A 25,537-nucleotide genomic window follows, 5' to 3' on the forward strand; every position below is an offset into this window, starting at 1 on the left:
ACGTTATGGGATAGTGTTTGTGTTAGTGTGTTTGAGCACTACGTTATGGGATAGTGTTTGTGTTAGTGTGTTTGAGCACTACGTTATGGGATAGTGTTTGTGTTAGTGTGTTTGAGCACTGTGTGTTTGTAGTGTGTTTGAGCACTACGTTATGGGATAGTGTTTGTGTTAGTGTGTTTGAGCACTACGTTATGGGATAGTGTTTGTGTTAGTGTGTTTGAGCACTGAGCACTACGTTATGGGATAGTGTTTGTGTTAGTGTGTTTGAGCACTACGTTATGGGATAGTGTTTGTTAGTGTGTTTGAGCACTACGTTATGGAATAGTGTTTGTGTTAGTGTGTTTGAGCACTACGTTATGGGATAGTGTTTGTGTTAGTGTGTCTGAGCACTACGTTATGGGATAGTGTTTGTGTTAGTGTGTTTGAGCACTACGTTATGGGATAGTGTTTGTTAGTGTGTCTGAGCACTACGTTATGGAATAGTGTTTGTGTTAGTGTGTTTGAGCACTACGTTATGGAATAGTGTTTGTGTTAGTGTGTTTGAGCACTACGTTATGGGATAGTGTTTGTGTTAGTGTGTTTGAGCACTACGTTGTGGGATAGTGATAGTGTTAGTGTGTTTGAGCACTACGTTTGGGATAGGGATAGTGTTAGTGTGTTTGAGCACTACGTTATGGGATAGTGTTTGTGTTAGTGTGTTTGAGCACTACGTTATGGGATAGGGATAGTGTTAGTGTGTTTGAGCACTACGTTATGGGATAGTGTTTGTGTTAGTGTGTTGAGCACTACGTTATGGGATACTGTTTGTGTTACTGTGTTTGAGCACTACGTTATGGGATAGTGTTTGTGTTAGTGTGTCTGAGCACTACGTTATGGGATAGTGTTTGTGTGTGTTTGAGCACTACGTTATGGGATAGTGTTTGTATGAGTGTGTTTGAGCACTACGTTATGGGATAGTGTTTGTGTTAGTGTGTCTGAGCACTACGTTATGGGATAGGGATAGTGTTAGTGTGTTTGAGCACTACGTTATGGGATAGTGTTTGTGTTAGTTTGTCTGAGCACTACGTTATGGGATAGTGTTTGTGTGTTAGTGTGTTTGAGCACTACGTTATGGGATAGTGTTTGTGTTAGTGTGTTTGAGCACTACGTTATGGGATAGTGTTTGTGTTAGTGTGTTTGAGCACTACGTTATGGGATAGTGTTTGTGTTAGTGTGTTTGAGCACTACGTTATGGGATGTGTTTGAGCACTGTTAGTGTTTGTGTTAGTGTGTTTGAGCACTACGTTATGGGATAGGGATAGTGTGAGTGTGTTTGAGCACTGTTATGGGATACTGTTTGTGTTAGTGTGTCTGAGCACTACGTTATGGGATAGTGTTTGTGTTAGTGTGTTTGAGCACTACGTTATGGGATAGTGTTTGTGTTAGTGTGTTTGAGCACTACGTTATGGGATAGTGTTTGTGTTAGTGTGTTTGAGCACTACATTATGGGATACTGTTTGTGTTAGTGTATTTGAGCACTACGTTATGGGATAGTGTTTGTGTGTTTGAGCACTGTTATGGGATGTGTTTGTATGAGTGTGTTTGAGCACTACGTTATGGGATAGGGTTTGTGTTAGTGTGTTTGAGCACTGTTAGTAGTGTTTGTGTTAGTGTGTTTGAGCACTACGTTATGGGATAGTGTTTGTGTTAGTGTGTCTGAGCACTGTTTTGGGATAGTGTTTGTGTTAGTGTGTTTGAGCACTACGTTATGGGATAGTGTTTGTGTGTTTGAGCACTACGTTATGGGATAGTGTTTGTATGAGTGTGTTTGAGCACTACGTTACGGGATAGTGTTTGTGTTAGTGTGTTTGAGCACTACGTTATGGGATAGTGTTTGTATGAGTATGTTTGAGCACTACGTTATGGGATAGTGTTTGTGTTAGTGTATTTGAGCACTACGTTATGGGATAGTGTTTGTGTTAGTGTGTTTGAGAACTACGTTATGGGATAGGGATAATGTTAGTGTGTTTGAGCACTGTTATGGGATAGGGATAGTGTTAGTGTGTTTGAGCACTACGTTATGGGATAGTGTTTGTGTTAGTGTGTTTGAGCACTACGTTATGGGATAGTGTTTGTGTTAGTGTGTTTGAGCACTACGTTATGGGATAGTGTTTGTGTTAGTGTGTCTGAGCACTACGTTATGGGATAGTGTTTGTGTTAGTGTGTTTGAGCACTACGTTATGGGATAGTGTTTGTTAGTGTGTCTGAGCACTACGTTATGGAATAGTGTTTGTGTTAGTGTGTTTGAGCACTACGTTATGGAATAGTGTTTGTGTTAGTGTGTTTGAGCACTACGTTATGGGATTTGTGTTAGTGTGTTTGAGCACTACGTTGTGGGATAGTGATAGTGTTAGTGTGTTTGAGCACTACGTTTTGGGATAGGGATAGTGTTAGTGTGTTTGAGCACTACGTTATGGGATAGTGCTTGTGTTAGTGTGTTTGAGCACTACGTTATGGGATAGGGATAGTGTTAGTGTGTTTGAGCACTACGTTACGGGATACTGTTTGTGTTAGTGTGTCTAGTGTTTGTTTGTTTACTGTGTTTGAGCACTACGTTATGGGATAGTGTTTGTGTTAGTGTGTTTGAGCACTACGTTATGGGATAGTGTTAGTGTGTTTGAGCACTACGTTATGGGATAGTGTTTGTGTGTGTTTGAGTGTGTTTTTGTGTTAGTGTCTGAGCACTACGTTATGGGATAGGGATAGTGTTAGTGTGTTTGAGCACTACGTTATGGGATAGTGTTTGTGTTAGTGTTTTGAGCACTACGTTATGGGATAGGGAGTGTTTGTGTTAGTGTGTTTGAGCACTACGTTATGGGATAGTGTTTGTGTTAGTGTGTTTGTGTTAGCACTACGTTATGGGATAGTGTTTGTGTTAGTGTGTTTGAGCACTACGTTATGGGATAGTGTTTGTGTTAGTGTGTTTGAGCACTACGTTATGGGATAGTGTTAGTGTGTTAGTGTGTTTGAGCACTACGTTATGGGATAGTGTTTGTGTTAGTGTGTTTGAGCACTACGTTATGGGATAGTGTTTGTTTAGTGTGTCTGAGCACTGTTATGGGATAGTGTTTGTGTTAGTGTGTTTGAGCACTACGTTATGGAATAGTGTTTGTGTTAGTGTGTTTGAGCACTACGTTATGGGATAGTGTTTGTGTTAGTGTGTTTGAGCACTACGTTATGGGATAGTGATAGTGTTAGTGTGTTTGAGCACTACGTTTTGGGATAGGGATAGTGTTAGTGTGTTTGAGCACTACGTTATGGGATAGTGCTTGTGTTAGTGTGTTTGAGCACTACGTTATGGGATAGGGATAGTGTTAGTGTGTTTGAGCACTGTTAGGGATGTGTTTGTGTTAGTGTGTCTTGAGCACTACGTTATGGGATACTGTTTGTGTTACTGTGTTTGAGCACTACGTTATGGGATAGTGTTTGTGTTAGTGTGTTTGAGCACTACGTTATGGGATAGTGTTAGTGTGTTTGAGCACTACGTTATGGGATAGTGTTTGTATTGTGTGTTTGAGCACTGGGATAGTGTTTGTGTTAGTGTGTCTGAGCACTACGTTATGGGATAGGGATAGTGTTAGTGTGTTTGAGCACTACGTTATGGGATAGTGTTTGTGTTAGTTTGTCTGAGCACTACGTTATGGGATAGTGTTTGTGTTAGTGTGTTGAGCACTGCGTTATGGGATAGTGTTAGTGTGTTTGAGCACTACGTTATGGGATAGTTGTGTTAGTGTGTTTGAGCACTACGTTATGGGATAGTGTTTGTGTTAGTGTGTTTGAGCACTACGTTATGGGATAGTGTTTGTGTTAGTGTGTTTGAGCACTACGTTATGGGATAGTGTTAGTGGTTTGATAGTGTTTGTGTTAGTGTTTGAGCACTACGTTATGGGATAGGGATAGTGTTTGTTTGAGCACTGTTATGGGATACTGTTTGTGTTAGTGTGTCTGAGCACTACGTTATGGGATAGTGTTTGTGTTAGTGTGTTTGAGCACTACGTTATGGGATAGTGTTTGTGTTAGTGTGTTTGAGCACTACGTTATGGGATAGTGTTTGTGTTAGTGTGTTTGAGCACTACATTATGGGATACTGTTTGTGTGTGTTTTGAGCACTACGTTATGGGATAGTGTTTGTGTGTTTTTTGAGCACTACGTTATGGGATAGTGTTTGTATGTGTGTTTGAGCACTACGTTATGGGATAGGGTTTGTGTTAGTGTGTTTGAGCACTACGTTACGGGATAGTGTTTGTGTTAGTGTGTTTGAGCACTACGTTATGGGATAGTGTTTGTGTTAGTGTGTCTGAGCACTACGTTTTGGGATAGTGTTTGTGTTAGTGTGTTTGAGCACTACGTTATGGGATAGTGTTTGTGTTAGTGTGTTTGAGCAATACGTTATGGGATAGTGTTTGTGTTAGTGTGTTTGAGCACTACGTTATGGGATAGTGTTTGTGTTAGTGTGTTTGAGCACTGTTATGGGATAGTGTTTGTATGAGTATGTTTGAGCACTACGTTATGGGATAGTGTTTGTGTTAGTGTATTTGAGCACTACGTTATGGGATAGTGTTTGTGTTAGTGTGTTTGAGAACTACGTTATGGGATAGGGATAATGTTAGTGTGTTTGAGCACTACGTTATGGGATAGGGATAGTGTTAGTGTGTTTGAGCACTACGTTATGGGATAGTGTTTGTGTTAGTGTGTTTGAGCACTACGTTATGGGATAGTGTTTGTGTTAGTGTGTTTGAGCACTACGTTATGGGATAGTGTTTGTGTTAGTGTGTCTGAGCACTACGTTATGGGATAGTGTTTGTGTTAGTGTGTTTGAGCACTACGTTATGGGATAGTGTTTGTTATGTGTCTGAGCACTACGTTATGGAATAGTGTTTGTGTTAGTGTGTTTGAGCACTACGTTATGGAATAGTGTTTGTGTTAGTGTGTTTGAGCACTACGTTATGGGATAGTGTTTGTGTTAGTGTGTTTGAGCACTACGTTGTGGGATAGTGATAGTGTTAGTGTGTTTGAGCACTACGTTTTGGGATAGGGATAGTGTTAGTGTGTTTGAGCACTACGTTATGGGATAGTGCTTGTGTTAGTGTGTTTGAGCACTACGTTATGGGATAGGGATAGTGTTAGTGTGTTTGAGCACTACGTTACGGGATACTGTTTGTGTTAGTGTGTCTGAGCACTACGTTATGGGATACTGTTTGTGTTACTGTGTTTGAGCACTACGTTATGGGATAGTGTTTGTGTTAGTGTGTCTGAGCACTACGTTATGGGATAGTGTTAGTGTGTTTGAGCACTACGTTATGGGATAGTGTTTGTATGAGTGTGTTTGAGCACTACGTTATGGGATAGTGTTTGTGTTAGTGTGTCTGAGCACTACGTTATGGGATAGGGATAGTGTTAGTGTGTTTGAGCACTACGTTATGGGATAGTGTTTGTGTTAGTTTGTCTGAGCACTACGTTATGGGATAGTGTTTGTGTTAGTGTGTCTGAGCACTGCGTTATGGGATAGTGTTAGTGTGTTTGAGCACTACGTTATGGGATAGTTGTGTTAGTGTGTTTGAGCACTACGTTATGGGATAGTGTTTGTGTTAGTGTGTTTGAGCACTACGTTATGGGATAGTGTTTGTGTTAGTGTGTTTGAGCACTACGTTATGGGATAGGGATAGTGTTAGTGTGTTTGAGCACTACGTCATGGGATAGTGTTTGTGTTAGTGTGTTTGAGCACTACGTTATGGGATAGGGATAGTGTGAGTGTGTTTGAGCACTACGTTATGGGATACTGTTTGTGTTAGTGTGTCTGAGCACTACGTTATGGGATAGGGTTTGTGTTAGTGTGTTTGAGCACTACGTTACGGGATAGTGTTTGTGTTAGTGTGTTTGAGCACTACGTTATGGGATAGTGTTTGTGTTAGTGTGTTTGAGCACTACATTATGGGATACTGTTTGTGTTAGTGTATTTGAGCACTACGTTATGGGATAGTGTTTGTGTGTTTGAGCACTACGTTATGGGATAGTGTTTGTATGAGTGTGTTTGAGCACTACGTTATGGGATAGGGTTTGTGTTAGTGTGTTTGAGCACTACGTTACGGGATAGTGTTTGTGTTAGTGTGTTTGAGCACTACGTTATGGGATAGTGTTTGTGTTAGTGTGTCTGAGCACTACGTTTTGGGATAGTGTTTGTGTGTTAGTGTGTTTGAGCACTACGTTATGGGATAGTGTTTGTGTTAGTGTGTTTGAGCAATACGTTATGGGATAGTGTTTGTGTTAGTGTGTTTGAGCAATACGTTATGGGATAGTGTTTGTGTTAGTGTGTTTGATCACTACGTTATGGGAGAGTGTTTGTGTTAGTGGTTTGATACTGTTTGTGTTATTAGTGTGTTTGAGCACTACATTATGGGATAGGGATAGTGTTAGTGTGTTTGAGCACTACGTTATGGGATAGTGTTTGTGTTAGATCACTACGTTATGGGATAGTGTTTGTGTTAGTGTGTTTGAGCACTTTATGGGATAGTGTTTGTGTTAGTGTGTCTGAGCACTACGTTATGGGATAGTGTTTGTGTTAGTGTGTTTGAGCACTACGTTATGGGATAGTGTTTGTGTCAGTGTGTTTGAGCACTACGTTATGGGATAGTGTTTGTGTTAGTGTGTTTGAGCACTACGTTATGGGATAGTGTTTGTGTTAGTGTGTTTGAGCACTACGTTATGGGATAGTGTTTGTGTTAGTGTGTCTGAGCACTGTGTGGGATAGTGTTTGTGTTAGTGTGTCTGAGCACTACGTTATGGGATAGTGTTTGTGTTAGTGTGTTTGAGCACTACATTATGGGATAGTGTTTGTGTTAGTGTGTTTGAGCACTACGTTATGGGATAGTGTTTGTGTTAGTGTATTTGAGCACTACGTTATGGGATAGTGTTTGTGTTAGTTTGTCTGAGCACTACGTTATGGGATAGTGTTTGTGTTAGTGTGTTTGAGCACTTTATGGGATAGTGTTAGTGTGTCTGACACTACGTTATGGGATAGTGTTTGTGTTAGTGTGTCTGAGCACTACGTTATGGGATAGTGTTAGTGTGTTTGAGCACTACGTTATGGGATAGTGTTTGTATGAGTGTGTTTGAGCACTACGTTATGGGATAGTGTTTGTGTTAGTGTGTTTGAGCACTACGTTATGGGATAGTGTTAGTGTGTTTGAGCACTACGTTATGGGATAGTGTTTGTATGAGTGTGTTTGAGCACTACGTTATGGGATAGTGTTTGTGTTAGTGTGTCTGAGCACTACGTTATGGGATAGGGATAGTGTTAGTGTGTTTGAGCACTATGTTATGGGATAGGATAGTGTTAGTGTGTCTTTACGTTATGGGATAGGGATAGTGTTAGTGTGTTTGAGCACTACGTTATGGGATAGTGATAGTGTTAGTGTGTCTGAGTGTTAGGGATGTGTTTGTGTTAGTGTATTTGAGCACTACGTTATGGGATAGTGTTTGTGTTAGTTTGTCTGAGCACTATGTTATGGGATCGTGTTTGTGTTAGTGTGTTTGAGCACTACGTTATGGGATAGTGTTTGTGTTAGTGTGTCTGTACGTTATGGGATAGTGTTTGTGTTAGTGTATTTGAGCACTACGTTATGGGATAGTGTTTGTGTTAGTGTGTCTGAGCACTACGTTATGGGATAGTGTTTGTGTTAGTGTGTTTGAGCACTACGTTATGGGATAGTGTTTGTGTTAGTGTGTTTGAGCACTGTTATGGGATAGTTTGTGTTTGTGTCTGAGCACTACGTTATGGGATAGTGTTTGTGTTAGTGTGTTTGAGCAGTGTTTGTGTTAGTGTGTTTGAGCACTACGTTATGTTGTTTGTGTTAGTGTGTCTAATACGGGATAGTGTTTGTGTTAGTGTGTTTGAGCACTACGTTATGGGATAGTGTTTGTTTAGTGTGTCTGAGCACTACGTTATGGAATAGTGTTTGTGTTAGTGTGTTTGAGCACTACGTTATGGAATAGTGTTTGTGTTAGTGTGTTTGAGCACTACGTTATGGGATAGTGTTTGTGTTAGTGTGTTTGAGCACTACGTTATGGGATAGGGATAATGTTAGTGTGTTTGAGCACTACGTTATGGGATAGGGATAGTGTTAGTGTGTTTGAGCACTACGTTATGGGATAGTGTTTGTGTTAGTGTGTCTGAGGATTACGTTATGGGATAGGGATAGTGTTAGTGTGTTTGAGCACTACGTTATGGGATAGTGATAGTGTTAGTGTGTCTGAGCACTACGTTATGGGATAGTGTTTGTGTTAGTGTATTTGAGCACTACGTTATGGGATAGTGTTTGTGTTAGTGTGTTTTGAGCACTACGTTATGGGATAGTGTTTGTGTTAGTGTGTCTGAGCACTACGTTATGGGATAGTGTTTGTGTTAGTGTGTTTGAGCACTACGTTATGGGATAGTGTTTGTTAGTTGTCTGAGTGTTATGGAATTGTTTGTGTTAGTGTGTTTGAGCACTACGTTATGGAATAGTGTTTGTGTTAGTGTGTTTGAGCACTGTTATGGGATAGTGTTTGTGTTAGTGTGTTTGAGCACTACGTTGTGGGATAGTGATAGTGTTAGTGTGTTTGAGCACTACGTTTTGGGATAGGGATAGTGTTAGTGTGTTTGAGCACTACGTTATGGGATAGTGCTTGTGTTAGTGTGTTTGAGTGTTAGTGTGTTTGTGTTTGAGCACTACGTTATGGGATACTGTTTGTGTTAGTGTGTCTGAGCACTACGTTATGGGATACTGTTTGTGTTACTGTGTTTGAGCACTACGTTATGGGATAGTGTTTGTGTTAGTGTGTCTGAGCACTACGTTATGGGATAGTGTTAGTGTGTTTGAGCACTACGTTATGGGATAGTGTTTGTGAGTGTGTTTGAGCACTACGTTATGGGATAGTGTTTGTGTTAGTGTGTCTGAGCACTACGTTATGGGATAGGGATAGTGTTAGTGTGTTTGAGCACTACGTTATGGGATAGTGTTTGTGTTAGTTTGTCAGCACTACGTTATGGGATAGTGTTTGTGTTAGTGTGTCTGAGCACTGCGTTATGGGATAGTGTTAGTGTGTTTGAGCACTACGTTATGGGATAGTTGTGTTAGTGTGTTTGAGCACTGCGTTATGGGATAGTGTTAGTGTGTTTGAGCACTACGTTATGGGATAGTTGTGTTAGTGTGTTTGAGCACTACGTTATGGGATAGGGATAGTGTTAGTGTGTTTGAGCACTACGTCATGGGATAGTGTTTGTGTTAGTGTGTTTGAGCACTACGTTATGGGATAGGGATAGTGTGAGTGTGTTTGAGCACTACGTTATGGGATACTGTTTGTGTTAGTGTGTCTGAGCACTACGTTATGGGATAGTGTTTGTGTTAGTGTGTTTGAGCACTACGTTATGGAATAGTGTTTGTGTTAGTGTGTCTGAGCACTCCGTTATGGGATAGGGTTTGTGTTAGTGTGTTTGAGCACTACGTTACGGGATAGTGTTTGTGTTAGTGTATTTGAGCACTACGTTATGGGATAGTGTTTGTGTGTTTGAGCACTACGTTATGGGATAGTGTTTGTATGAGTGTGTTTGAGCACTACGTTATGGGATAGGGTTTGTGTTAGTGTGTTTGAGCACTACGTTACGGGATAGTGTTTGTGTTAGTGTGTTTGAGCACTACGTTATGGGATAGTGTTTGTGTTAGTGTGTCTGAGCACTACGTTTTGGGATAGTGTTTGTGTTAGTGTGTTTGAGCACTACGTTATGGGATAGTGTTTGTGTTAGTGTGTTTGAGCAATACGTTATGGGATAGTGTTTGTGTTAGTGTGTTTGAGCACTACGTTATGGGATAGTGTTTGTGTTAGTGTGTTTGAGCACTACGTTATGGGATAGTGTTTGTATGAGTATGTTTGAGCACTACGTTATGGGATAGTGTTTGTGTTAGTGTATTTGAGCACTACGTTATGGGATAGTGTTTGTGTTAGTGTGTTTGAGAACTACGTTATGGGATAGGGATAATGTTAGTGTGTTTGAGCACTACGTTATGGGATAGGGATAGTGTTAGTGTGTTTGAGCACTACGTTATGGGATAGTGTTTGTGTTAGTGTGTTTGAGCACTACGTTATGGGATAGTGTTTGTGTTAGTGTGTTTGAGCACTACGTTATGGGATAGTGTTTGTGTTAGTGTGTCTGAGCACTACGTTATGGGATAGTGTTTGTGTTAGTGTGTTTGAGCACTACGTTATGGGATAGTGTTTGTTAGTGTGTCTGAGCACTACGTTATGGAATAGTGTTTGTGTTAGTGTGTTTGAGCACTACGTTATGGAATAGTGTTTGTGTTAGTGTGTTTGAGCACTACGTTATGGGATAGTGTTTGTGTTAGTGTGTTTGAGCACTACGTTGTGGGATAGTGATAGTGTTAGTGTGTTTGAGCACTACGTTTTGGGATAGGGATAGTGTTAGTGTGTTTGAGCACTACGTTATGGGATAGTGCTTGTGTTAGTGTGTTTGAGCACTACGTTATGGGATAGGGATAGTGTTAGTGTGTTTGAGCACTACGTTACGGGATACTGTTTGTGTTAGTGTGTCTGAGCACTACGTTATGGGATACTGTTTGTGTTACTGTGTTTGAGCACTACGTTATGGGATAGTGTTTGTGTTAGTGTGTCTGAGCACTACGTTATGGGATAGTGTTAGTGTGTTTGAGCACTACGTTATGGGATAGTGTTTGTATGAGTGTGTTTGAGCACTACGTTATGGGATAGTGTTTGTGTTAGTGTGTCTGAGCACTACGTTATGGGATAGGGATAGTGTTAGTGTGTTTGAGCACTACGTTATGGGATAGTGTTTGTGTTAGTTTGTCTGAGCACTACGTTATGGGATAGTGTTTGTGTTAGTGTGTCTGAGCACTGCGTTATGGGATAGTGTTAGTGTGTTTGAGCACTACGTTATGGGATAGTTGTGTTAGTGTGTTTGAGCACTACGTTATGGGATAGTGTTTGTGTTAGTGTGTTTGAGCACTACGTTATGGGATAGTGTTTGTGTTAGTGTGTTTGAGCACTACGTTATGGGATAGTGTTAGTGTGTTTGAGCACTACGTCATGGGATAGTGTTTGTGTTAGTGTGTTTGAGCACTACGTTATGGGATAGTAGTGTGAGTGTGTTTGAGCACTACGTTATGGGATACTGTTTGTGTTAGTGTGTCTGAGCACTACGTTATGGGATAGTGTTTGTGTTAGTGTGTTTGAGCACTACGTTATGGGATAGTGTTTGTGTTAGTGTGTTTGAGCACTACGTTATGGGATAGTGTTTGTGTTAGTGTGTTTGAGCACTACATTATGGGATACTGTTTGTGTTAGTGTGTTTGAGCACTACGTTATGGGATAGTGTTTGTGTGTTTGAGCACTGTTATGGGATAGTGTTTGTATGAGTGTGTTTGAGCACTACGTTATGGGATAGGGTTTGTGTTAGTGTGTTTGAGCACTACGTTACGGGATAGTGTTTGTGTTAGTGTGTTTGAGCACTACGTTATGGGATAGTGTTTGTGTTAGTGTGTCTGAGCACTACGTTTTGGGATAGTGTTTGTGTTAGTGTGTTTGAGCACTACGTTATGGGATAGTGTTTGTGTTAGTGTGTTTGAGCAATACGTTATGGGATAGTGTTTGTGTTAGTGTGTTTGAGCAATACGTTATGGGATAGGGATAGTGTTAGTGTGTTTGATCACTACGTTATGGGAGAGTGTTTGTGTTAGTGTGTTTGAGCACTACGTTATGGGATAGGGATAGTATTAGTGTGTTTGAGCACTACATTATGGGATAGGGATAGTGTTAGTGTGTTTGAGCACTACGTTATGGGATAGTGTTTGTGTTAGATCACTACGTTATGGGATAGTGTTTGTGTTAGTGTGTTTGAGCACTACGTTATGGGATAGTGTTTGTGTTAGTGTGTCTGAGCACTACGTTATGGGATAGTGTTTGTGTTAGTGTGTTTGAGCACTACGTTATGGGATAGTGTTTGTGTCAGTGTGTTTGAGCACTACGTTATGGGATAGTGTTTGTGTTAGTGTGTTTGAGCACTACGTTATGGGATAGTGTTTGTGTTAGTGTGTTTGAGCACTACGTTATGGGATAGTGTTTGTGTTAGTGTGTCTGAGCACTACGTTATGGGATAGTGTTTGTGTTAGTGTGTCTGAGCACTACGTTATGGGATAGTGTTTGTGTTAGTGTGTTTGAGCACTACATTATGGGATAGTGTTTGTGTTAGTGTGTTTGAGCACTACGTTATGGGATAGTGTTTGTGTTAGTGTATTTGAGCACTACGTTATGGGATAGTGTTTGTGTTAGTTTGTCTGAGCACTACGTTATGGGATCGTGTTTGTGTTAGTGTGTTTGAGCACTACGTTATGGGATAGTGTTAGTGTGTCTGAGCACTACGTTATGGGATAGTGTTTGTGTTAGTGTGTCTGAGCACTACGTTATGGGATAGTGTTAGTGTGTTTGAGCACTACGTTATGGGATAGTGTTTGTATGAGTGTGTTTGAGCACTACGTTATGGGATAGTGTTTGTGTTAGTGTGTTTGAGCACTACATTATGGGATAGTGTTAGTGTGTTTGAGCACTACGTTATGGGATAGTGTTTGTATGAGTGTGTTTGAGCACTACGTTATGGGATAGTGTTTGTGTTAGTGTGTCTGAGCACTACGTTATGGGATAGGGATAGTGTTAGTGTGTCTGAGCACTATGTTATGGGATAGTGATAGTGTTAGTGTGTCTGAGGATTACGTTATGGGATAGGGATAGTGTTAGTGTGTTTGAGCACTACGTTATGGGATAGTGATAGTGTTAGTGTGTCTGAGCACTACGTTATGGGATAGTGTTTGTGTTAGTGTATTTGAGCACTACGTTATGGGATAGTGTTTGTGTTAGTTTGTCTGAGCACTATGTTATGGGATCGTGTTTGTGTTAGTGTGTTTGAGCACTACGTTATGGGATAGTGTTTGTTAGTGTGTCTGAGCACTACGTTATGGGATAGTGTTTGTGTTAGTGTATTTGAGCACTACGTTATGGGATAGTGTTTGTGTTAGTGTGTCTGAGCACTACGTTATGGGATAGTGTTTGTGTTAGTGTGTTTGAGCACTACGTTATGGGATAGTGTTTGTGTTAGTGTGTTTGAGCACTACGTTATGGGATAGTGTTTGTGTTAGTGTGTCTGAGCACTACGTTATGGGATAGTGTTTGTGTTAGTGTGTTTGAGCACTACGTTATGGGATAGTGTTTGTGTTAGTGTGTTTGAGCACTACGTTATGGGATAGTGTTTGTGTTAGTGTGTCTAAGCACTACGTTATGGGATAGTGTTTGTGTTAGTGTGTTTGAGCACTACGTTATGGGATAGTGTTTGTTAGTGTGTCTGAGCACTACGTTATGGAATAGTGTTTGTGTTAGTGTGTTTGAGCACTACGTTATGGAATAGTGTTTGTGTTAGTGTGTTTGAGCACTACGTTATGGGATAGTGTTTGTGTTAGTGTGTTTGAGCACTACGTTATGGGATAGGGATAGTGTTAGTGTGTTTGAGCACTACGTTATGGGATAGGGATAGTGTTAGTGTGTTTGAGCACTACGTTATGGGATAGTGATTGTGTTAGTGTGTTTGAGCACTACGTTATGGGATAGGGATAGTGTTAGTGTGTTTGAGCACTACGTTATGGGATAGTGTTTGTGTTACTGTGTTTGAGCACTACGTTACGGGATACTGTTTGTGTTAGTGTGTCTGAGCACTACGTTATGGGATACTGTTTGTGTTAGTGTTTTTGAGCACTACGTTATGGGATAGTGTTTGTGTTAGTGTGTTTGAGCACTACGTTATGGAATAGTGTTTGTGTTAGTGTGTTTGAGCACTACGTTATGGGATAGTGATAGTGTTAGTGTGTTTGAGCACTACGTTATGGGATAGGGGTAGTGTTAGTGTGTTTGAGCACTATGTTATGGGATAGTGCTTGTGTTAGTGTGTTTGAGCACTACGTTATGGGATAGGGATAGTGTTAGTGTGTTTGAGCACTACGTTATGGGATAGTGTTTGTGTTACTGTGTTTGAGCACTACGTTACGGGATACTGTTTGTGTTAGTGTGTCTGAGCACTACGTTATGGGATACTGTTTGTGTTAGTGTGTTTGAGCACTACGTTATGGGATAGTGTTTGTGTTAGTGTGTTTGAGCACTACGTTATGGGATAGTGTTTGTGTTAGTGTGTTTGAGCACTACGTTATGGGATAGTGTTTGTGTTAGTGTGTTTGAGCACTACGTTATGGGATAGTGTTTGTGTTAGTGTGTCTGAGCACTACGTTATGGGATAGTGTTTGTGTTAGTGTGTCTGAGCACTACGTTATGGGATAGTGTTTGTGTTAGTGTGTTTGAGCACTACGTTATGGGATAGTGTTTGTGTTAGTGTGTCTGAGCACTACGTTATGGGATAGTGTTAGTGTGTTTGAGCACTACGTTATGGGATAGTGTTTGTGTTAGTGTGTTTGAGCACTACGTTGTGGGATAGTGTTTGTGTTAGTGTGTTTGAGCACTACGTTATGGGATAGTGTTTGTGTTAGTGTTTTGAGCACTACGTTATGGGATAGTGTTTGTGTTAGTGTGTTTGAGCACTACGTTATGGGATAGTGTTTGTGTTAGTGTGTTTGAGCACTACGTTATGGGATAGGGATAGTGTTAGTGTGTTTGAGTGTGTTTGTGTTAGTGTGTTTGAGCACTACGTTATGGGATAGTGTTTGTGTGTAGTGTAGTTTGTTAGCAGCACTACGTTATAGTGGATAGTGTTTGTGTTAGTGTGTTTGTGTTAGTGTGTTTGAGCACTACGTTATGGGATAGTGTTTGTGTTAGTGTGTTTGAGCACTACGTTATGGGATAGTGTTTGTGTTAGTGTGTTTGAGCACTACGTTATGGGATAGTGTTTGTGTTAGTGTGTTTGAGCACTACGTTATGGGATAGTGTTTGTGTTAGTGTGTTTGAGCACTACGTTATGGGATAGTGTTTGTGTTAGTGTGTTTGAGCACTACGTTATGGGATAGTGTTTGTGTTAGTGTGTTTGAGTGTTATGGGATAGTGTTTGTGTTAGCACACTACGTTATGGGATAGTGTTTGTGTTAGTGTTTTGAGCACTACGTTATGGGATAGTGTTTGTGTTAGTGTGTTTGAGCACTACGTTATGGGATAGTGTTTGTGTTAGTGTGTTGAGCACTACGTTATGGGATAGTGTTTGTGTTAGTGTGTTTGAGTGTGGGATAGTGTTTGTGTTAGTGTGTTTGAGCACTACGTTATGGGATAGTGTTTGTGTTAGTGTGTTTGAGCACTACGTTATGGGATAGTGTTTGTGTTAGTGTGTTTGAGCACTACGTTATGGGATAGTGATTGTGTTAGTGTGTTTGAGCACTACGTTATGGGATAGGGATAGTGTTAGTGTGTTTGAGCACTACGTTATGGGATAGGGATAGTGTTAGTGTGTTTGAGCACTACGTTATGGGATAGTGTTTGTGTTAGTGTGTTTGAGCACTTGGGATAGTGTGTTAGTGTGTTTGAGCACTACGTTATGGGATAGTGTTTGTGTTAGTGTGTTTGAGCACTGTTATGGGATAGTGTTTGTGTTAGTGTGTCTGAGCACTACGTTAGTGTGTTTTGAGCACTACGTTATGGGATAGTGTTTGTGTTAGTGTGTTTGAGCACTACGTTATGGGATAGTGTTTGTGTTAGTGTGTTTGAGCACTACGTTATGGGATAGTGTTTGTGTTAGTGTGTTTGAGCACTACGTTATGGGATAGTGTTTGTGTTAGTGTGTTTGAGCACTACGTTATGGGATAGTGTTTGTGTTAGTGTGTTTGAGCACTACGTTATGGGATAGTGTTTGTGTTAGTGTGTTTGAGCACTACGTTATGGGATAGTGTTTGTGTTAGTGTGTTTGAGCACTACGTTATGGGATAGTGTTTGTGTTAGTGTGTTTGAGCACTACGTTATGGGATAGTGTTTGTGTTAGTGTGTTTGAGCACTACGTTATGGGATAGTGTTTGTGTTAGTGTGTTTGAGCACTACGTTATGGGATAGTGTGTGTTAGTGTGTTTGAGCACTACGTTATGGGATAGGGTTTGTGTTAGTGTGTTTGAGCACTACGTTATGGGATAGTGATAGTGTTAGTGTGTTTGAGCACTGTTTGGGATGTTTTGTGTTAGTGTGTTTGAGCACTACGTTATGGGATAGTGTTTGTGTTAGTGTGTTTGAGCACTACGTTATGGGATACTGTTTGTGTTAGTGTGTTTGAGCACTACGTTATGGGATAGTGTTTGTGTTAGTGTGTTTGAGCACTACGTTATGGGATACTGTTTGTGTTAGTGTGTTTGAGCACTACGTTATGGGATAGTGTTTGTGTTAGTGTGTTTGAGCACTACGTTATGGGATAGTGTTTGTGTTAGTGTGTTTGAGCACTGTTATGGGATAGTGTTTGTGTTAGTGTGTTTGAGCACTACGTTATGGGATAGTGTTTGTGTTAGTGTTTTGAGCACTACGTTATGGGATAGTGTTTGTGTTAGTGTGTTTGAGCACTACGTTATGGGATAGTGTTTGTGTTAGTGTGTTTGAGCACTACGTTATGGGATAGTGTTTGTGTTAGTGTGTTTGAGCACTACGTTATGGGATAGGGATAGTGTTAGTGTGTTTGAGCACTACGTCATGGGATAGTGTTTGTGTTAGTGTGTTTGAGCACTACGTTATGGGATAGGGATAGTGTTAGTGTGTCTGAGCACTACGTTATGGGATAGTGTTTGTGTTAGTGTGTTTGAGCACTACGTTATGGAATAGTGTTTGTGTTAGTGTGTCTGAGCACTCCGTTATGGGATAGGGTTTGTGTTAGTGTGTTTGAGCACTACGTTACGGGATAGTGTTTGTGTTAGTGTGTTTGAGCACTACGTTATGGGATAGTGTTTGTGTTAGTGTGTTTGAGCACTACATTATGGGATACTGTTTGTGTTAGTGTATTTGAGCACTACGTTATGGGATAGTGTTTGTGTGTTTGAGCACTACGTTATGGGATAGTGTTTGTATGAGTGTGTTTGAGCACTACGTTATGGGATAGGGTTTGTGTTAGTGTGTTTGAGCACTACGTTACGGGATAGTGTTTGTGTTAGTGTGTTTGAGCACTACGTTATGGGATAGTGTTTGTGTTAGTGTGTTTGAGCAATACGTTATGGGATAGTGTTTGTGTTAGTGTGTTTGAGCAATACGTTATGGGATAGGGATAGTGTTAGTGTGTTTGATCACTACGTTATGGGATAGGGATAGTGTTAGTGTGTTTGATCACTACGTTATGGGAGAGTGTTTGTGTTAGTGTATTTGAGCACTACGTTATGGGATAGTGATAGTGTTAGTGTGTTTGAGCACTACGTTATGGGATAGGGATAGTGTTAGTGTGTTTGAGCACTACGTTATGGGATAGGGATAGTGTTAGTGTGTTTGAGCACTACGTTATGGGATAGTGTTTGTGTTAGATCACTACGTTATGGGATAGTGTTTGTGTTAGTGTGTTTGAGCACTACGTTATGGGATAGTGTTTGTGTTAGTGTGTCTGAGCACTACGTTATGGGATAGTGTTTGTGTTAGTGTGTTTGAGCACTACGTTATGGGATAGTGTTTGTGTCAGTGTGTTTGAGCACTACGTTATGGGATAGTGTTTGTGTTAGTGTGTTTGAGCACTACGTTATGGGATAGTGTTTGTGTTAGTGTGTTTGAGCACTACGTTATGGGATAGTGTTTGTGTTAGTGTGTCTGAGCACTACGTTATGGGATAGTGTTTGTGTTAGTGTGTTTGAGCACTACATTATGGGATAGTGTTTGTGTTAGTGTGTTTGAGCACTACGTTATGGGATAGTGTTTGTGTTAGTGTATTTGAGCACTACGTTATGGGATAGTGTTTGTGTTAGTTTGTCTGAGCACTACGTTATGGGATAGTGTTTGTGTTAGTGTGTTTGAGCACTACATTATGGGATAGTGTTTGTGTTAGTGTGTTTGAGCACTACGTTATGGGATAGTGTTTGTGTTAGTGTATTTGAGCACTACGTTATGGGATAGTGTTTGTGTTAGTTTGTCTGAGCACTACGTTATGGGATCGTGTTTGTGTTAGTGTGTTTGAGCACTACGTTATGGGATAGTGTTAGTGTGTCTGAGCACTACGTTATGGGATAGTGTTTGTGTTAGTGTGTCTGAGCACTACGTTATGGGATAGTGTTAGTGTGTTTGAGCACTACGTTATGGGATAGTGTTTGTATGAGTGTGTTTGAGCACTACGTTATGGGATAGTGTTTGTGTTAGTGTGTTTGAGCACTACGTTATGGGATAGTGTTAGTGTGTTTGAGCACTACGTTATGGGATAGTGTTTGTATGAGTGTGTTTGAGCACTACGTTATGGGATCGTGTTTGTGTTAGTGTGTTTGAGCACTACGTTATGGGATAGTGTTTGTGTTAGTGTGTTTGAGCACTACGTTATGGGATAGTGTTTGTGTTAGTGTGTCTGAGCACTACGTTATGGGATTGTTAGTGTGTTTGAGCACTACGTTATGGGATAGTGTTTGTGTTAGTGTGTCTGAGCACTACGTTATGGGATAGTGTTTGTGTTAGTGTGTCTGAGCACTACGTTATGGGATAGGGATAGTGTTAGTGTGTCTGAGCACTATGTTATGGGATAGTGATAGTGTTAGTGTGTCTGAGCACTACGTTATGGGATAGGGATAGTGTTAGTGTGTTTGAGCACTACGTTATGGGATAGTGATAGTGTTAGTGTGTCTGAGCACTACGTTATGGGATAGTGTTTGTGTTAGTGTATTTGAGCACTACGTTATGGGATAGTGTTTGTGTTAGTTTGTCTGAGCACTATGTTATGGGATCGTGTTTGTGTTAGTGTGTTTGAGCACTACGTTATGGGATAGTGTTTGTGTTAGTGTGTCTGAGCACTACGTTATGGGATAGTGTTTGTGTTAGTGTGTCTGAGCACTACGTTATGGGATAGTGTTAGTGTGTTTGAGCACTACGTTATGGGATAGTGTTTGTATGAGTGTGTTTGAGCACTATGTTATGGGATAGTGTTTGTGTTAGTGTATTTGAGCACTACGTTATGGGATAGTGTTTGTGTTAGTGTGTTTGAGCACTACGTTATGGGATAGGGATAGTGTTAGTGTGTTTGAGCACTACGTTATGGGATAGGGATAGTGTTAGTGTGTTTGAGCACTACGTTATGGGATAGTGTTTGTGTTAGATCACTACGTTATGGGATAGGGATAGTGTTCCTGTGTTTGAGCACTAGTAGTCACGGGTCTTTGTAAGTTTTGTCATTTTGTTTCCAGTGTCACTTTTCAATTAAAGATGTGGAACTGTACGCACACTGCGCCTTGGTCTGCTCCTTTAGAAGAACGTGACAACTAATAAGGATTGGGTTATACAGGAGGGACTGGTCTAAAACTGTGGTAAAATGAATAAGCTACTTTTGCCAATATATAGTGCATTCAGAAAGTATTCACACCCCTTGACTTTCTCCACATTTTGTTGTGTTACAGCCTGAATTTAAAATGGATTCAATTGAGATGTGTCACCGGCCTACACACAACACCCCATAATGTCAATGTGGAATTATGTTTTTGCAATTGTTTACATATTAACTAAAAATTAAAAGCTGAAAGGTCTTGAGTCAATAAATATTCAACCCCTTTGTTATGGGAAGCCTAAATAAGTTCAGGAGTAAAAAAAAATCCTAATCAAGTCACATAAGTTGCATGGAATCAAATCAAATCAAATCAAATTTTATTTGTCACATACACATGGTTAGCAGATGTTAATGCGAGTGTAGCGAAATGCTTGTGCTTCTAGTTCCGACAATGCAGTAATAACGAGCAAGTAATCTAACTAACAATTCCAAAAAAACTACTGTCATACACAGTGTAAGGGGATAAAGAATATGTACATAAGGATATATGAATGAGTGATGGTACAGAGCAGCATAGGCAAGATACAGTAGATGATATCGAGTACAGTATATACATATGAGATAAGTATGTAAACCAAGTGGCATAGTTAAAGTGGCTAGTGATACATGTATTACATAAGGATGCAGTCGATGATATAGAGTACAGTATCAACGTATGCATATGAGATGAACAATGTAGGGTAAGTAACATTATATAAGGTAGCATTGTTTAAAGTGGCTAGTGATATATTTACATCATTTCCCATCGATTCCCATGATTAAAGTGGCTGGAGTAGAGTCAGTGTCATTGACAGTGTGTTGGCAGTAGCCACTCAATGTTAGTGGTGGCTGTTTAACAGTCTGATGGCCTTGAGATAGAAGCTGTTTTTCAGTCTCTCGGTCCCAGCTTTGATGCACCTGTACTGACCTCGCCTTCTGGATGGCAGCGGGGTGAACAGGCAGTGGCTCGGGTGGTTGATGTCCTTGATGATCTTTATGGCCTTCCTGTAGCATCGGGTGGTGTAGGTGTCCTGGAGGGCAGGTAGTTTGCCCCGGTGATGCGTTGTGCAGACCTCACTACCCTCTGGAGAGCCTTACGGTTGAGGGCGGTGCAGTTGCCATACCAGGCGGTGATACAGCCCGCCAGGATGCTCTCGATTGTGCATCTGTAGAAGTTTGTGAGTGCTTTTGGTGACAAGCCGAATTTCTTCAGCCTCCTGAGGTTGAAGAGGCGCTGCTGCGCCTTCCTCACGATGCTGTCTGTGTGAGTGGACCAATTCAGTTTGTCTGTGATGTGTATGCCGAGGAACTTAAAACTTGCTACCCTCTCCACTACTGTTCCATCGATGTGGATGGGGGTGTTCCCTCTGCTGTTTCCTGAAGTCCACAATCATCTCCTTAGTTTTGTTGACGTTGAGTGTGAGGTTATTTTCCTGACACCACACTCCGAGGGCCCTCACCTCCTCCCTGTAGGCCGTCTCGTCGTTGTTGGTAATCAAGCCTACCACTGTTGTGTCGTCCGCAAACTTGATGATTGAGTTGGAGGCGTGCATGGCCACGCAGTCGTGGGTGAACAGGGAGTACAGGAGAGGGCTCAGAACGCACCCTTGTGGGGCCCCAGTGTTGAGGATCAGCGGGGAGGAGATGTTGTTGCCTACCCTCACCACCTGGGGGCGGCCCGTCAGGAAGTCCAGTACCCAGTTGCACAGGGCGGGGTCGAGACCCAGGGTCTCGAGCTTGATGACGAGCTTGGAGGGTACTATGGTGTTGAATGCCGAGCTGTAGTCGATGAACAGCATTCTCACATAGGTATTCCTCTTGTCCAGATGGGTTAGGGCAGTGTGCAGTGTGGTTGAGATTGCATCGTCTGTGGACCTATTTGGGCGGTAAGCAAATTGGAGTGGGTCAAGGGTGTCAGGTAGGGTGGAGGTGATATGGTCCTTGACTAGTCTCTCAAAGCACTTCATGATGACGGATGTGAGTGCTACGGGGCGGTAGTCGTTTAGCTCAGTTACCTTAGCTTTCTTGGGAACAGGAACAATGGTGGCCCTCTTGAAGCATGTGGGAACAGCAGACTGGTATAGGGATTGATTGAATATGTCCGTAAACACATCACTCTGCGTGCCATCATCTTGTTTAACATGGCTTTTGAATGACTACCAAATCTCTGTATCTCACACATACAATTATCTGTTAGGTCCCTCAGTTGAGCAGTGAATTTCAAACACAGATTCAACCACAAATACCAGGGAGGTTTTCCAATTCCTCGCAAAGAAGGGCATCTATTGGTAGATGGGTACAATTTTTAAAAAGCAGACATTAAATATCCTTGAGAGAATGGTGAAGTTGTTCATTACACTTTGGATGGTGTATCAATACACCCAGTCAAAGATACAAGCATCCTTTATTAATTCAGTTGCCGGAGAGGAAGGAAACCACTCAGGGATTTCCCCATAGTGACTTTAAGACAATTACAGAGTTTAATAGCTGTGATAGGAAAACTAAGGATGGATCAACAACATTGTAGTTACTCCACAATATTAACCTAAAAGCCAGAGTGAAAAGAAGTAAGCCTGGTAGAATAAAAATATTTAAAAACATGCATCTGGTTTGCAATAAGGAACTAAAGTAAAACTGCAAAAAAAATGTGGCAAAGAAATTAACTTTATGTCCTGAATACAAAGTATTACATTTGGGGCAAATCCAACACACCATATTACCGAGGACCACTCTAAATATTTTCAAGCATGGTGGTGGCTGCATCCTGTTATGGGTATGCTTGTCATCGGCAAGGACTATGGAATGCTTTAGCATAAAAATAAATGGAATAAAGCTAAGAACAGACACTGGGAGTCAAATTCACCGTTCAGCAGGAAAATAACCTAAAACACAAGGCCAAATATACACTGGAGTTGTTTACCAAGATGATGATAAATGTTCCTGAGTGGCCGAGTTACAGTTTTGACTTAAATTGGCTTGAAGATCTATGACAATGCTTGAAAATGGTTATCTAGCAATGATCAACAACCATTTTGACAGAGCTTGAAGAATTTTAAAAATAATAATATGCAAATATTGTACAATCCAGGTGTGCAAAGCTCTTAGAGTCGTACCCAGAAAGACTCACAGCTGTAATTGCTGCCAAAGGTGATTCTAACATGCAGTGACTCAGGGGGTTGAATACTTATCTAATCAAGATATATTAGTGTTTTATTTTTTATATTTTTGCGGGGGCAAATGTTAGAATTTTTCTTCCACTTTGACATTGGAATATTTTGTGTACATCATTGACAAAAAAAATACAATTAAATCCATTTTAAATCTCACTTTGTAACACAACTAAATGGGGAAAAAGTCAAGGGTTGTGAACTTTCTGAAGGCTTTGTTATTGCACTCTAACTCCCTTCAACAATGAGACGGTGACTTGTATTAGATTACATCTGTAGGGGGACGTCTGCATATTGTCTGTATATTCAGGGCAAAAGTGCAATGAGCAAATGTTAAAGGTCTCTCCAGTTTAGGTCGTTCCCTCTGATGTTACCCTGTGCCCCCTACCCTCACCCCTCACCCCCCTCACCCTATGCAGTAAGAGCACAGTAACATGAGGCCAGGGTGCCATGTCCTAACGATCCAGCCTAGAGAGCAGAGGTGTTGTCATGACACACACCCACACACACACGCACACACAACCCAGTCCCTAACCTTATCCAAACACGACCCCTCCTAGGATTTGACGGACAGCGCGGCAGATAGGGGTGGGTCTTTGATGGATAAGAACCCCACCCTGCCCCCACCTCGCCCTCCCACCACTCCAACGACAGCTCCTGTCAGGGTGTCCAGTGAGAACCAGTATCAAATGGATCAACCTCTTTCCCACCCCTTTCTCCCCTCCTCTCCCCCTCCCGTCCCCTCTAAAGGGGAACTGTCACTGACTGACACTGTGGCAGACTGTCACATAGCAGTCAGGTGCTTTCAACACACTGATAATGTGCCATGTGGAATTTACCCCCCCCCCGAATGTTATCCTAACTGTAAAGGACAGAGAGAGATAGAGCGAGAGAGGGAGAGACAGAGAAAATATTTTTGGCATAGTTGTGCTGAAAGTTGGTTCCATGTGTTTCCTCCAACTTCCTGACCTGACCACCCTATTAACCGGATGCAGAGGCATCGTCTGATCCATGGGTTAATCAAAACCGAACTACCACACACACACACACACACAGAATAACCCACACTGTCTGCACTACTAGCTGATGTCGGAGGTTGTGTGGGATTGTGTTACATGCCTTGTCAGCGGTTGAAGAAATTCCCCTTGAGTAGAACACATGTTAATGTTTTATGTCATGAATCTTGTTCTAGAGGCAGCTCTGCGGAGTGGTCAATAGCTGGCATAGCCATAAAATCAGATTTTAAGCCTAAATCTGACCTCAACCCTAACCACACTGCTAACCCTAATGCCTAACCCTAACCTTGAACTGAGCAATTTCCTCTTAGATAAACGTCAACCTGCTCTTAAAACAGAGAGGCTAGACAGATGTCCACCAGTGGAGGCCGGTGGGAGGAGCTACAGGAGGATGGGCTCATTGTAATTGGCTGGAATAGAATGAATGGAACCGTATCAAACACATCAAACATATGGAAGGCACCTGTTTGACAACTTCCATTTATTCCATTACAGCAATTACAATGAGACCATCCTCCTATAGCCCCTCCCAACAGCCTCCTCTGATGTCCACCTAATGATACAGAAGAGGTCATGAGGATTTTTAAAGCTCAACAGAGTTTAGAAAATCTATTGTTACATTATGATTACTAGATGAACATTTCAGTAGATGTTGGAACAAACAGTAGGCAATCCATAGAGCCAGGGTGTCACAACGCCTGGAGTGGTGGGTGCAGACAGAAAAACACCACGCACAAGCTGACTAACAGAAATACAATCCTGCACAAAAACAAGCGGGCCTAACAGGCTTAAATAGACGGAATCAAGAAACGAAATAAGAGACAGGTGCAAACAATAAGACCAAACAAACAGAAAAGGAAAAAGGGATCGTGGTGGCTAGTAGACCCCCCCGGCGGTGGAAGTCCCTCAGTAGTGATGGGTCCAAGATGTCCCCCACCGGTACCCAGAGCACCTCTCATCCGGACCGTACCCCTCCCAGTCCACGAGGTACTGTAGGCCCCTCACCCGGAGTCCAGAATAGAACGTACAGTCTACGCCGGGGACCCCTCGATGTCCAGAGGGGGCGGAGGGACCTCCAGCACCTCACCTTCCTGCAGGGGACCAGCCACCACCGGCCTGAGGAGAGACACATGAAATGGGGGGTTAATTCAATAGTACGGAGGAAGCTGTAACCTATAACACACCTCGTTTATCCTCCGCAGGACTTTAAATGGCCCCACACACTGCGGCCCCAGCTTTCGGCAGGGCAGGCGGAGGGGTGGTTTCGGGTCGAGAGCCAGACCCGGTCCCCCGGTGCAAAAATGGGGGCTTCACTGCGGTGCTGGTCAGCGCTCCTCTTCTGCCGTCCACTAGCTTGTTTCAATGATTCCTGGACGGCTCTCCAGGTCTCCTTCGAGCGCTGCACCCATTCCTCCATCGCAGGAACTTCGATCTGACTCTGATGCCATGGAGCCAGGACTGGATGGTAGCCCAACATGCACTGGAACGGTGACATGTTAGTGGGGGAGTGGCGGAGGGAATTCTGAGCCACCTCCGCCCATGGGACGTACCTCGCCCATTCACCAGGCCGGTCCTGGCAATACGACCACAGAAACCTACCCAAATCCTGGTTCACTCTCTCCACCTGCCCATTACTCTTCGGGGTGAAAACCTGAGGTCAGGCTGATCGAGACCCCCAGCCGCTCCATGAACGCCCTCCAAACTCTGGACGTGAACTGGGGACCCCGATCAGAAACGATGGCCTCAGGCACCCCGTAGTGCCGGAAGACATGGGTAAACAGGGCCTCCGCAGTCTGTAGGGCTGTAGGGAGACCGGGCAACGG

Source organism: Oncorhynchus tshawytscha, linkage group LG32, assembly GCF_018296145.1.
Source record: "Oncorhynchus tshawytscha isolate Ot180627B linkage group LG32, Otsh_v2.0, whole genome shotgun sequence".
NCBI lineage: Eukaryota > Metazoa > Chordata > Actinopteri > Salmoniformes > Salmonidae > Oncorhynchus > Oncorhynchus tshawytscha.